This window comes from Molothrus ater, chromosome 31 (genome assembly GCF_012460135.2).
Source record: "Molothrus ater isolate BHLD 08-10-18 breed brown headed cowbird chromosome 31, BPBGC_Mater_1.1, whole genome shotgun sequence".
Taxonomy (NCBI): domain Eukaryota; kingdom Metazoa; phylum Chordata; class Aves; order Passeriformes; family Icteridae; genus Molothrus; species Molothrus ater.
In genome coordinates, this window is record NC_071658.1 from 1421810 (window position 1) to 1434677 (window position 12868).

General features: G+C 56.3%; 2 protein-coding genes and 1 non-coding gene across 3 annotated transcripts in view; 2 read left to right on the top strand and 1 right to left on the bottom strand.

Moving 5' to 3' along the window:
* LOC118700569 (nucleoporin NUP35-like) overlaps nucleotides 1-12868 on the top strand; it is a 183174-nt gene that overhangs the window by 151677 nt on the left and 18629 nt on the right. The window lies entirely within an intron of this gene.
* The window catches only part of LOC118700556 (uncharacterized), a 185893-nt gene that overhangs the window by 80398 nt on the left and 92627 nt on the right, over nucleotides 1-12868 (bottom strand). The window lies entirely within an intron of this gene.
* LOC118700591 (5.8S ribosomal RNA) lies at nucleotides 12556-12708 on the top strand. The gene has a single exon (XR_004982307.1). It is a non-coding gene; the product is annotated as a 5.8S ribosomal RNA (ribosomal RNA).

The following is a 12868-nucleotide window of genomic DNA, read 5'->3' on the forward strand; positions in this document are numbered from 1 at the left end:
TTTTAGGAAAAATCCTTTCCTTTGGGTTTTTTCTCCTGAGAAGCTGAGAGAGCTCAGGAACAAAATGTAAACAATGGTTATCTGCTGCTGTGGAATGCAACAGGTGCATCTGTGATTGGTCTCATGTGGTTGTTTCTAATTAATGGCCACTCACAGTCAGCTGGCTTGGACTCTCTGTCTGAGACACAAGCTTTTGTTATTCATTCTTTCTTTTTCTATTCTTAGCTAGCCTTCTGATGAAATCCTTTCTTCTATTCTTTTAGTATAATTTTAATAGAATATATATCATAAAATAATAAATCAAGAGTCAGATCCTCATCTCTTCCCTCATCCTAAGACCCCTGGGAACACCACCACAATGCACAGCTGAGTGGATGAACAATATATGCTCTACTGATTGTGCTTTTTTTTTTTGCACTGAAGGAATGCAACATTTTCTAAATGTACTGGTCTAGACTTTTTTTTCTTGTATAGTGGTTGCTTAAACTGCTGAAAGGTGAATGAGGTCTGTTGAAGTTTCATCAAGTTTCAGTGGGTTGTTATCATCTGGTTATTACAATTATTAGGAAGAGGCCTGTGAATTGAGGTGCAAATGAGACCATATGCCAAAATCAATAGTCTGGATTTTATGTAACAGTAAATAGGAGGAAGAGAGAGAGAAAGGAAAAGAAAAAGAAGCAGGGGGCGGGGGGGGGGGGAATGGGGGGTTGGGAAGAAGGAGAAGAAGGAGAGTGACAGAGACAGATGAAGTGAAAAACATCACCATTCCATGGATCCCATTGGCATACCATCAAATCCTCTTCTGGTCTTCTCTGTGGTGAGGTCTCGCAAAACGTAAGACTCCAATGGATTCATGCAGATTTGGGCAAGGTGGGACCTCCCAGGTGCCTCCCTGGGGTGGGGCAAGTTGGACTCTGTCTATTGCTATTTTCAAATAATATAAAATCTTTAGCATCTGTCTGTCCTTTGAGTCTGCCATCAATTGGCTTCTGGATTTTCAGATCTGTTGTGTTACTTTGCGTGCCCTGCAGTCGTCTGGTGCAAGGCCTCAGGAATGGGTCTGGGGGCACTGTGGAGGTCTTTGATGGGAGGTTTGTGTGCAAACCTGGCCTCAGCAGACGAGTCTGTGGCTATGACTTGCCCACCTTGAAGCCAGACAGAGCTGATTTTCAGGACAGCTGCTGGGTTTGGCTTTGGATAGGTTGTGGATAGGTTTTTCTCTGCAGCCTTGTTTACTTCTCCCCAGCCCTGAGCTAATGGGACAATAGTGTCACCTTTGTCTTGTCTCAAGTTCCCTTCGGCAGCTTAACTCACAGTGCCAAGTTCCAGTCCAGAGGCATTTTTAGGGAAGGGTGGGCTTGGGTGGTCGCAGCCTCTTTATACAGTTTTGTCCCAATGGGCAGAAAGTCCTTTATAACAATTTTTAAGCCATTAGCCATAACATTCCAATCTCTCCCAAGTCCTGTGAGGAGCAGCTGAGAGAGCAGGGGTGCTTTAGCCAAAAGAAGAGGATATCCACTCCAGCTATTTTAAAGTAATATTTAGGCTGCAGCTTTGTCTGTTCTAACTATTCTTAATGTTCAGATTTTTAGCTCCAGGTTTCAGTATGATCCATCTTTGAATTGCACAAGGCAGCCCTATAGTTCAAATAAAGTCCAACTAGAGGCCTAACATACTAGCTACTTACACCAAACAAGCACTTAGCTACTTTCAAATCATAGGAAATTTTTAGCACCAGTATATGCCTTGAATCTGCCATGAATTGGGTTCTGGATTTTCAGAGTTCCATTGTTGCTTCTTCCAGTTTTGTTGAGGCATTGCCACTCATCTGGGAGATCCTGCCTTCAAAATGGCTTCTGGATTCCCAAAGAAGACCTCGACACCTCGTCTTTTGTCCAGGGAAAGACTGACATCTTTCACTGTAAGTACCCACTGGGCTGTGTTAAGGCTGCAAAGTGCCCTGGTGTCCCTGCTCTCCCTGCCCCTGCTTTAGTGCAAGCAAGAAAATGCTTTAAGTAGGTAATAAGCAGAAATATTCTAGTAAGGCTACGAAACACAAGTAATAAATGACACAATTATGAAGGTTTCTTTTGAGGTGAACAGAGAGGGGGAATTGTGGGAATCCACAAAACCAGAGGGTTTTGGGAAAGCTGCAAAAGGCAGCCTCAGATACAGTAGAACTGTGATTAGAGCTAAGCAGCTGCCATGAGTTTGGTCAGCAGAAAAATTGTTTAAAAAGTAGAAAAGCAAGGACAAATAGAACAATGGTGTGTGTATTAAGGCTTCTCTAGAATAACTCCCTAAGCTACAGAAAAGTTTATCTAGCAAGATATTAGGAGGGTTAAAGCTTAATAATGGAGCTCTGTGCATTGTGCTTTAAGGCTTACAAGCAGGTATTGTATTCAAAATAAGCAAGCATTGTTTTAACCAAAGGTACGTGTGCTTATAGTGGTTGGATAGAACTACTGTCAATGTGCTTTTGCTTTGTGTGATTGGTCAAGAAACTTATAAAGGAAGTTGTAACATTGAGTTCTTGGTCTGCTGCCTGGGATGTGAGCTGGTGGCATCTTCCCATTGTCATAACCATGTAATGAGACTGATGCTGGAAAATAAAACGGCTCAAGGCAGTTCCACAGCAGTCCTGTCCCGTTTGTGATTTGTAAATAGCCCCCTGCTGGTGTCAAGACCAAGCTGCCCTTGGGCACCTGAGCATGTTGGGGAGGAAGCTCAAACTCTGCCTAAAGCCCTGTGAGACAGGGCTGGTCCCAGCTGGAAGAGCTTCCAAAGCAGCTGTTCTCTCCCAGCTCCTGTGTGGGCACAGATCCAGCCCTGCAGACACAGTGTACAGCAAAGCAAGTTATCTGCTGCAGCATGCCCAGAAGAAAATGTCTCAGCACCTTTGTGTCCCAGATATCTTTTATGAAAAATCCTTTCCTTAGGATTTTTCCTCCTGAGAAGCTGAGAAGCCTCAGGAACAAAATGTAAACAATGATTATCTGCTGCTGTGGAATGCAACAGGTGGATCTTTGATTGGCCCATGTTGGATGTTTGTAATTAATGGCCAATCACGGCCCAGCTGGCTCAGAGAGAGAGTCCAGGCCAGAAGCCTTTGTTATCATTCCTTCCTCTTCTATTCTTAGCTAGCCTTCTGATGAAATCCTTTCTTCTATTCTTTTAGTGTAGTTTTAATATATTATATATCACAAAATAAAAAATCAAGCCTGCTGAACCATGGAATCAGATCCTCATCTCTTCCCTCATCCTAAGACCCCTGTGAACACCATCACACCTTTGTTCTGCAGGATGGTGGAAATCTTCCTGTGCTGGGAATTGTCCCGATTTTGGTTTACCATGTGTTGATAGTATCTCTCCCAAAGGAGTTGGCTTCTCTTGAAAGCTCTGGATTGGTAGGAATCCTGAGGGCTGTACAGTTCTTTCCTGCTCCCTGGAGCCAGGGCCACAAATGTCCCTTGGTGTCTGGAGCTCACTTGACTGAAGATGCCCCACTGCTGAGGCTCTGTCCAGGAGATCCCTCTGTTTTCTTCTCTGGAGGGGTCTGTGAGCCCAGAGAGAGAAAACAAATGCTAATTAACAGAGAGAACTAAAACTCGGACACATTCCTGTGCTCCTCACTCTTGGTACAACGTTCCCTTCTTGCCTCTCTTGGACTCAGCCAGCAGTGATATCTCCTTGCTGTGAGTTCTCAGTGCTGTACAGGGATGGAGTCCAGGCAGTTCTGAGAGCTCGTCCCCATTCTTTGAAAAGGTCACTGCCTCAATCCAATGAAGCTAAAGAGGAAAGAAATGCCCAAAGAGCAGAAATCCCCAACCATGTCACATGCAATCACAGAGAAGCTGATGGGACAGAGCCATGTGGTTGGAGTATGTGTAATGCACTCTGTGTTGTTAATTTATTGGTGCTGAGTATTTCAGCAAGCAACTTCCAGGGCTTCCAGGACTGTCCTGGACAATGTGATCACAAATTGTTCACCAGTGCCACTTGTTGAAGAAAAGCCTTTCTGAACAAGGCCAACTCTGAGGCTCTAGCTGGTTTATTTTTGCCTTTCAGCTGCTTCCCTCTAAGTTCCTGTGGGAGAAGTTTCTCAACATGAAGAAGAAGGCCAGCACTGGCGGGAGTTTTCTACCCAGAATTGGGCCATGTGTAGACCTGGGAAGACTGGTCCAAAGGTAGCCTTTTCCTGCTCTTCTCCTTTCTGTTTGATGGGAAGTTTGAAGAGGGTGTGTGCTTGTGACAGGCTTGCCTCCAGCAAAAGACCTCAGTGTGCAGGTCCTGTTGTCATTGCAAGCTGCTGTTAGAGGTGGGCTGGGAGTCCTGATCTGCACTAAGCCAACACAAATAAGCTCTGCTGAAGCTGCCTAAGTGTAGCTGCCATTGCTGAAACAATGGGGGGAAGGCTGGGGACACAAAGGCACAGCATTGCCATGTGCCATTCTCCTGCTGAAGGAGCCACCTCTTGCTTTGGTGTGGTCACCATCAAATGCTCGGGGTCACAGGATTCCCTCCGGAGTGGCAGCGTTGGCCTTGGAAGGCCGAGGACCTGCAGGAATGACTTGAGCTTTAACAAAACAAATTGCCTTTATGCTTTGGGCTGGAACAATGTGTTGGACCCTGAGGGGGTGTTAGATTTTGCAGGCTGCCAGATGTACAGGGGACTGGCCCTGGGCAGAGGGGAATGGATGTGCTTTATCTGGATCAGTGCCTTCTTAGAGGTGTGTTTGAAGCTGCTTTTCTGGCGGGACTGGCTCAGTAGAAAGCACAGTCCCAACGGGTAGGTGACTGAGGTGGGCTGTTGTTATGAATGAGGTCCTATATGTCTAATTTAATAAACCAACATTAGAATTTATCAGCAATTTTAATTGAACAGCAATTTTATATGAAATCATGCAATCAAATATAATCAAGCAGATACAAAATAATTTGGCAGTGGTTTGGTTAAAGCATAAGCAAAACCAGTCAGGATACAGGGGGGTTTTCTCACCCTGCCTCCCATTCAAAAGATAAAGAATCCAAAGACAACTTATAGACTGGATGTTAATACATATTCCTCAATAATTTTCTGTCAATCTCCTCCTATTTTTGATTCTTGAAATCTATGTCACTGCACAGTGCATGCTCTGCTTGTTTCTAAAGGGGTCTTTTGGTTTGGTGGTCGCTTCCCACGAAGGCTTCTCTTCATCATCAGTGTCCTTTGAACAATCCCACAAGCTGCACATGCACCCCAAGTCTTGTGTTATAGAAGCCAGCATTATATTCCAAAAAGAAGCCTTATGATTTCATAGATACCTGGAATCATCCCAATTTTGTCCATTTCAAGGCCGATTCTTTAATTATCCTGAGGCCTATTGCCTTTTGGGATGTTACTTATCTCAAACTACATCCTGCATCCTGTTTTCTCATGAACATGTGAAAAACGACTGTTTTGTGTCACTAATTCCATATCCTTTTCCTCTCTTACTTTTTGACAAATATTTTCTAAAATATTTAAAATATAGTTATAATTGTTAGCACGAATCAGATTAATCTATCACACTGTTGAGCAAGAAATTGGCAGCAAGAGCCATGTAACACACTGGTTAAGGATTGCCCAGACAAAGCAGGGGAGAGTTTTCTCCAAGCCATGCCTCTGCTCCAGAATCATTTGCTGTTGTTTTGGGCCCGTCGGTCCGCCTCGGCGGCGGCGGTGGTCCCCAGCCAGCATTGTTGAAGCCGTCGCCCTTCCTCGGCCTTAAGCCGGGGACCAACGTTGTGGCGGGCAGAATTTTTTGGCCTATTTTTTTTTTTTACGGGTCCGGCACCCGATGGAGAGGCCCTCGGACTGGTCCTGGGCGAGGCGGCGGCGCCTCGCCTACCTCGGTTGTGGCCGGATCGACTGAGCCGCTTATGCCGGGTGGGGCCGGGTTTGCCGCGCCGGGTCCGTTGCTTTTTGTTGAGGTGGGCAGAGTTGGGGGGGTGCCCGCCAGGCCCCCGCGGGCCTTTTTATTTTTCTCTGGCGGCCCTAAGCCACGGCACCGAGAAGTGTTGCGACGAAGGCGCGAGCTGGATGCCGATGGGTCCATCGTGGGGAGGCAGTGAGGCACATACCTCGGCCCCCCCCTCCCCCCCCGGGCCCCTGATCCCGCGGCCCCCGTGGCTCACACGGGTCGTTGTGAACGCACCTCCGTGTGCCTTTTTTGTCGTGCCATCCCCCGGCTTTTTTTTCCAGAAGGGAAAGCCGACTGCCACGAGGCCGGGTGAAAGCCGGTGGTCCGTGGCGCCAGGTCGATGGCACTTTTTTTTCGCACGCTCGGCCGGGTTCCCCGGGTCGGAAGCGGGGGGTGGGGGTGGGGGGGTGCCGCCGAGTCCCCCTCCGCCCGGTGGGGGCCAGTCCAGTCCCGCCATTGCCTAGCCGAAAGGGGAGCCGTTGTTGGCCACGGGCGGTGTTGGCACCCCCTGCGCTCCTCTGCTGCCGCGAGCAATCCGATCTGCAGGTGGGCTGGGTGGCCATCGCCGTTGTCCCAGGACCGTGGCCGTGGGGCCCTGGTCGCCGTTCGTGCGGCTCCTTCCCAGAGCCGCGCCTGATCGATGTGGCTTTTCAGGTGGCGTTGGAGAGGGCCACTGGCGGGCTGGCTCTCCTTCTGAGGCTTCTCTGTCACAGGGAAGCCACAGCGGGGGGGGTCCGGTGCTCAGGCAGGGCGGTCTCCTTTCCAATTCGCTTCCCGTCGCAGGCGAGGTGTCGCCCCTCCTGCTGGCCTGGGGAATGGCGTCTTTACTGTCCTGAGCTGTGTGACGGCCGCATGGACCCGTGAGCCTTCAGGTGTTCTTACAAAACCACACGAGGTGCCGGTGCCGGCCCCGGTCCGGGTAGCGCCCATGTGGGTGCCGGCCACGAGCAGCGCCGGGCGGCGGCGCGGCTGGAACTGAGCCGCGAGAAGGGAGAGAGGCGAGAGAGAAAAAGAGAGAGGGCGAAATTGCCCGAACCCGATGGGTGGATGGGCACTTTCGCCCTCTCTCTTTTTGCCTGGGACGTGGGTGGATTAGAGCCTGGTCCGCGCGCTCCTTTGCCGTTCCGCCGCCTGCTGCAGAGCAAGCTGCCCCGGCTGAAAAGGGGCCTCGGTGTCCCGGCCGCGCCTGCCTCATCAGGTCGCTGCCTCCTCTAGCATGTCCGGTGCTTTCCGGGCGGCCCGGTGAGGAGACGCGCAGGGACAGGGTTCGCTCCCTGTGAGCGGGGCCCCGCTTGGCCCAACCTCGTCGGCACCCGGTTTCTCACCCGCCTCCTTTCGGCTGGCGGGTTTTTCTCGGATTTGGTGGGGGGGCGGGTCAGCCCCGGCCGAGCCCGTTCCGCGCGCCGTGTGCATCATATCTTGCGCGAGGCCAAGTCTCGAACTGGGGCGCGGGCCCCGGGAAAAAAAGCGAAAGAGAGAGAGAGAGAGAGAGAGAGAGAGAGAGAGACAAAGCCTCGTGCTTCATCCAAGTGGCAGAAAGCTGCGCAGCGGTCCCGGGTCCTTGCCCACGGTGTCGCAGTAAGGGCTGGTTGCTGGGGTCGGCTGTCGCCGAGGGGCGTCCCTCGCGCGTGGCACCATTCCTTGCCCCAGGTGCCGCCGGGCTGCGATGCGACCGGCCACCGCCCTTGCCACCGGTGCCTGTCGCTGCCATGCCACCAGCCACCGCTGTGTCTTTGTCCTTGATGGCGCTCCCGCAGGTCAGAGTGGCGAAAGAAGCCCAGGGCGTTCGGGGTTTGGCACGGGGCGGGTTCACCGGCGGGCCGGGCACGTTTGGGCGCTCGGTCTGGGCGCTCGCATGCAGCGGCACGGCGCTGCCGTGGGTGGCGGCTACCTGGGTTATCCTGCCAGTAGCATATGCTTGTCTCAAAGCTTAAGCCATGCATGTCTAAGTACACACGGACAGTACAGTGAAACTGCGAATGGCTCATTAAATCAGTTATGGTTCCTTTGGTCGCTCCTCTCCCGCTCCTTGCATAACTGTGGTAATTCTAGAGCTAATGCATGCCGACGAGCGCCGACCTCCGGGGATGTGTGCATTTATCAGACCAAAACCAACCTGGGCCTGCCCGGCAGCTTTGGTGACTCTAGATAACCTCGAGCCGATCGCACGCCCCCGCGGCAGTGATGACCCATTCGAATGTCTGCCTTATGAACTTTCGATGGTACTGACTGTGCCTACCATGGTGACCACGGGTGACATGGAATCAGGGTTCGATTCCAGAGAGGGAGCCTGAGAAACGGCTACCACATCCAAGGAAGGCAGCAGGCGCACAAATTACCCACTCCCGACCTGGGGAGCCAGTGACGAAAAATAACAATACAGGACTCTTTTGAGGCCCTGTAATTGGAATGAGCGCACTTAAAATCCTTGAGTGAGGATCCATTGGAGGGCAAGTCTGGTGCCAGCAGCTGCGGTAATTCCAGCTCCAATAGCGTATCCTAAAGTTGCTGCAGTTAAAAAGCTCGTAGTTGGATCTTGGGATCGAGCTGGCGGTCCACCGCGAGGCGAGCCAACCCCTGTCCCAGCCCCTGCCTTTCGGCGCCCCCTCGATGCTCTTAGCTGAGTGTCCCGTGGGGCCCAAAGCGTTTACTTTGAGAAAATTAGAGTGTTCAAAGCAGGCCGGCCGCCGGCATACTGCAGCTAGGAATAATGGAATAGGAGTCCGGTTCTATTTTGTTGGTTTTCGGAAACGGGGCCATGATTAAGAGGGACGGGCAGGGGCATTCATATTGTGCCGCTAGAGGTGAAATTCTTGGACCGGCGCAAGACGGTCTAGAGCGAAATCATTTGCCAAGAATGTTTTCATTAATCAAGAACGAAAGTCGGAGGTTCGAAGACGATCAGATACTGTCGTAGTTCCGACCATAAACAATGCCGACTGGCGATCTGGTGGCGTTATTCCCATGACCCGCCGGGCAGCTCCCGGGAAACCCAAGTCTTTGGGTTCAGGGGGAAGTATGGTTGCAAAGTTGAAACCTAAAGGAAATGACGGAAGGGCACCACCAGGACTGGAGCCTGCGGCTTAATTTGACTCAACACGGGAAACCTCACCCAGCCCAGACACGGACAGGATTGACAGATTGAGAGCTCTTTCTCGATTCCATGGGTGGTGGTGCATGGCCGTTCTTAGTTGGTGGAGCCATTTGCCTGGTTCATTCCGATAAGGAATGAGACTCTGGCATGCTAACTAGTTACGCGACCCCTGAGCGGTCGGCGTCCAACTTCTTAGAGGGACAAGTGGCGTTCAGCCACCCGAGATTGAGCAATAACAGGTCTGTGATGCCCTTAGATGTCCGGGGCCGCACACGCGCTACACTGACTGGCTCAGCTTGTGCCTACCCTCCGCCGGCAGGTGCGGGTAGCCCATTGAACCCCATTGGTGATGGGGATCGGGGATTGCAATTCTTCCCCATGAACGAGGAATTCCCAGTAAGTGTGGGTCATAAGCTCGCGTTGATTAAGTCCCTGCCCTTTGTACACACCGGCTCTCGCAACTACCGATTGGATGGTTTAGTGAGGTCCTTGGATTGGCCCCGGTGGGGTCAGCCACGGCCCTGCCGGGGTGTCGAGAAGACGGTCGAACTTGACTATCTAGAGGAAGTAAAAGTCGTAACAAGGTTCCGGTAGGTGAACCTGCGGAACAATCATTACCGATGCGGCTTGGCGCCTGCCGCGTCGTGCCAGGCCGACCGGCAGGCCGCGCGCGGGTGGCGTCACTCACACGCCCGCTCCGTTCGCATGCTCAGCCCCTGGCTACCGGCCCCGGTCGGCACCGGGGGCCACACACCCTTCCCCTTCGCCGCGCACCGTCAGCCCCAGAGAGAGAGAGAGACCGGAGGCGTGCGGCACCTCCGGGCACGGGGGGTCGGAAGCGGGAGAGGGGGAAAAAGCCGCTTGGCACTACGAAGCGTGCCACGCGCGCCCGCCACGGTGCGCGCGGGCGGGGCTCTCTCCGTGCTACACCGCGCGTCGTGGCTGGGCCTAGAAGCATGGCACGCTGGCCGCCGTAGTGGCGGCTTGCCCACCCGCCCCCCACACCAGCCCCCCCCACCCTGGCCTTGCGCTGGTCTGCCGCCAGTCTGTCCCCGCCGGAGAGTGCGGGCGTGGCCACGGGCCCCTGAGCCTCTCGCCGCTGCGGCCGGCGCCGCAGAACGCCGGTCACTGGTGTGCCGCGTGCGGGCGCCGTGGCATGGCCTGAGTTCTCCTGAGCTCGGCTCTCCTCAGTGTGCGTGCGAGAAAGCCGCCCGGGTGCCAGGAGGGAGGGGTGCTCGGCACGGCCCCTCCCGAAGGCGCGCCCGTCCCTTCCCTCGCTGCTTTGCTCGTCGCGCGACAGCCGGCCGTCCGGCCGTGGCACCCGTTAGCGGCCGAGGTGGAAAGGGCGAGGGAGCCGGGTGGCGGGGACGCCTTCGGGGCTCGGAGCAGGCGGCTTCTCTGGCCCTTCCCGCACCAGGGAGCGGGGCTTTTGCCGGCTGTCAGAGTTCCCCACTTTCAGGCCGAGTGGCCCCCCTCTTGCATGTGGCAGAGGAACTCCAAGGGCTGAGGGCTCCGGGCTTTCTAGCCGTGCTTCGTAGCGCGCATGCGCGTGCGCGCCTGAGGTGTGCTGGGTGGTTGGGCCCGCGTCCCCTGCACCAGCGGGGTGGCCCGAGCCACGGCGGTCCTCTCGGTTGTGCAGCGCCGGGCTACTGAGGGAAACCCCGGGCCCCGAGAAGGACGTGGCGGTGGTGGCGGCAGATGTCGGGCACGCCCCCGCCGGTGGACGCTCCCCTGAGGGCGGCAGCGGGGAAGGCACCCTGGCGGGGCCATGCAGGTCATTTCCCTCGCCCCAGGACCAGGTACCTAGCACTCCGAGCCTCGGTGGTCCCCCCAGGTTTTTTCCCTCGGTGTCGTCAAACGCTGCAGGTTTGCTGAAAGGGGCTGGCGGGGCTGGGCAGTGGTTTAAAGACTCGGGCAGCTCGGCGTGGCCCGCCGTGGTGACGGCGGTGCCGGCGGCGGCAGGGGTGCCGGGCGGTGGCCGTTCGGGGTGCCACTGAGGGGTGGGGAGCAGCTACTCCCGCCAAACCCCTGCGGTGGTTGTCCCATCACCACCGGCCGTGGTCCTCCGTCGCCGTCGTCATCCCGCCGCGGGCCGTGGGGGTTAACCGTGCCGCACCGGGGAGGGGCGCCCTGCCTGCCCCCTCCGTGGCCCGGCCTCAGCGGAGAGGCTGCGGTGCGCTGTCGGCCGCGGGGGCCAACCCGCTCGCCTCGTCGTAACGGGCGACGCCGGCAGAGAGCGCGTTCTCTCTGTCCTTCCTCAGCCGCAGGGTCGCGGCCGCCAGGGCCCGCCCGCACTCTCACTCCTCGGCCCGTCACCACGGTCTCTGGCATGCGCGGCGCCGCGTCCGGCGCCTCTCCTCCCCTCGACAGCCTTTTCTCCTCAAACACGCACTGGCGGCACCGTCGTCCACCAGCTATCCCCTGGCTTGACCGCCCGCTGGTGGGGGGCAAGCACTCGGCGGGCCCTCCAGCAGCAGAGGCCCAGGAGCACGCGGGACCCCGTGCTGAGCGGCAGCGGCGCCGCTCAACGGGTGTCCCTCCCTGTGGGGACGGTCGGCCGGAAGGCGCCCGCCGTCGCCTGGCCGCGGTCCCGTCCCGGGCCTCGCTCGTCGCGTCCTCCATCGCCCTTCCCGGCCGCCTGTGGGCCGCAGAAAGGCGTGCGGAGCGGCCATGGGGACGCTTCTCCCCGCCCGGTCTCCGCGTGCAAACGAGGAGAGCGGGCGTTGCCCCCTGGCTCAGCACCGTACCGCCTTCTGCCAAGCACGTGCCTGAGGCAAGGGGCCCCGGCGGTGCGACGCGGCGGTGGCGGTCCCGGGAGTGCGGCCCCGGCAGCGGCGTGGTCTGCTGTCCAGCAGGCCACGGGTTCTGGCGACACCGTATCGGGTCTCGGTGGCGCCCACCTCTGGGGCCAGCGGCGGAGCGTGTCTGCTGATCGCTCGCCCGCTCGGCAAGGGAGCGGTCCCGCGGGCGGTGTGTCGGTGGGGGCCAGTCGTTGTCGCGTACTGTCTCAAGCCGGGGCAAGGCCGTGCAGTGGGGGAAGAGAAAAGCTGGCCGCACAGTGGTGCAGCGGCGCTCTGCGAGGCCCGCGCCATCGGGGACTGGGGGAAGCCGGCATGTGCGTGGCCCGACAGCCGCGCGCCCCCGGCCGTATGCCGTGTGTGTTGTGCGTGTAGTCCCAAGAAAGCGAGAAGCGGGCGGGCCGCCGTGCCCCCCCCATGTTCTGGCGCACGCTGCGTGGCCCCCAGCACGGAGGCCGGGCCGAGCCCGGGCGCATGGGCTGCCTCTGAAGGACGGCATTTGTGAGGTCGGCGTCTCCCCTCGCAGGGGGAGGCGGTCGGGGGCGCGGGCTCCCCCGCCTCTTGGCCGGCCTTCAGAGCGTGGGTTCCTCCAGTTGGTTTTTTTTCCCCCTTCTGTTTCTGTGTGCTCGTACAGTCGAAGCCAGGCGCGCGCCCACGCATCCTCGGCACCAGAGTAATTAAAAGGGGCCCGCTTGGCGTGAGCAGTGCCCGAAAGGCAGACAACTCTTAGCGGTGGATCACTTGGCTCGTGCATCGATGAAGAACGCAGCTAGCTGTGAGAATTAATGTGAATTGCAGGACACATTGATCATCGACACTTCGAACACACTTGCGGCCCCGGGTTCCTCCCGGGGCTACGCCTGTCTGAGCGTCGCTTGACGATCAATCGCCGTCCGGGGGCCATGCCGGCGGCGCGGCTGGGGTCGCCTCGCAGGCCTGTCGCCCGTGGCAGGCAGCGGCAGAGGTGGAGGCGGCAGCAGCAGCGTCCCGCCAGTGCCCAGAGGGAAGGTGGTCAGGGGTTCGGCGAGGGAAAT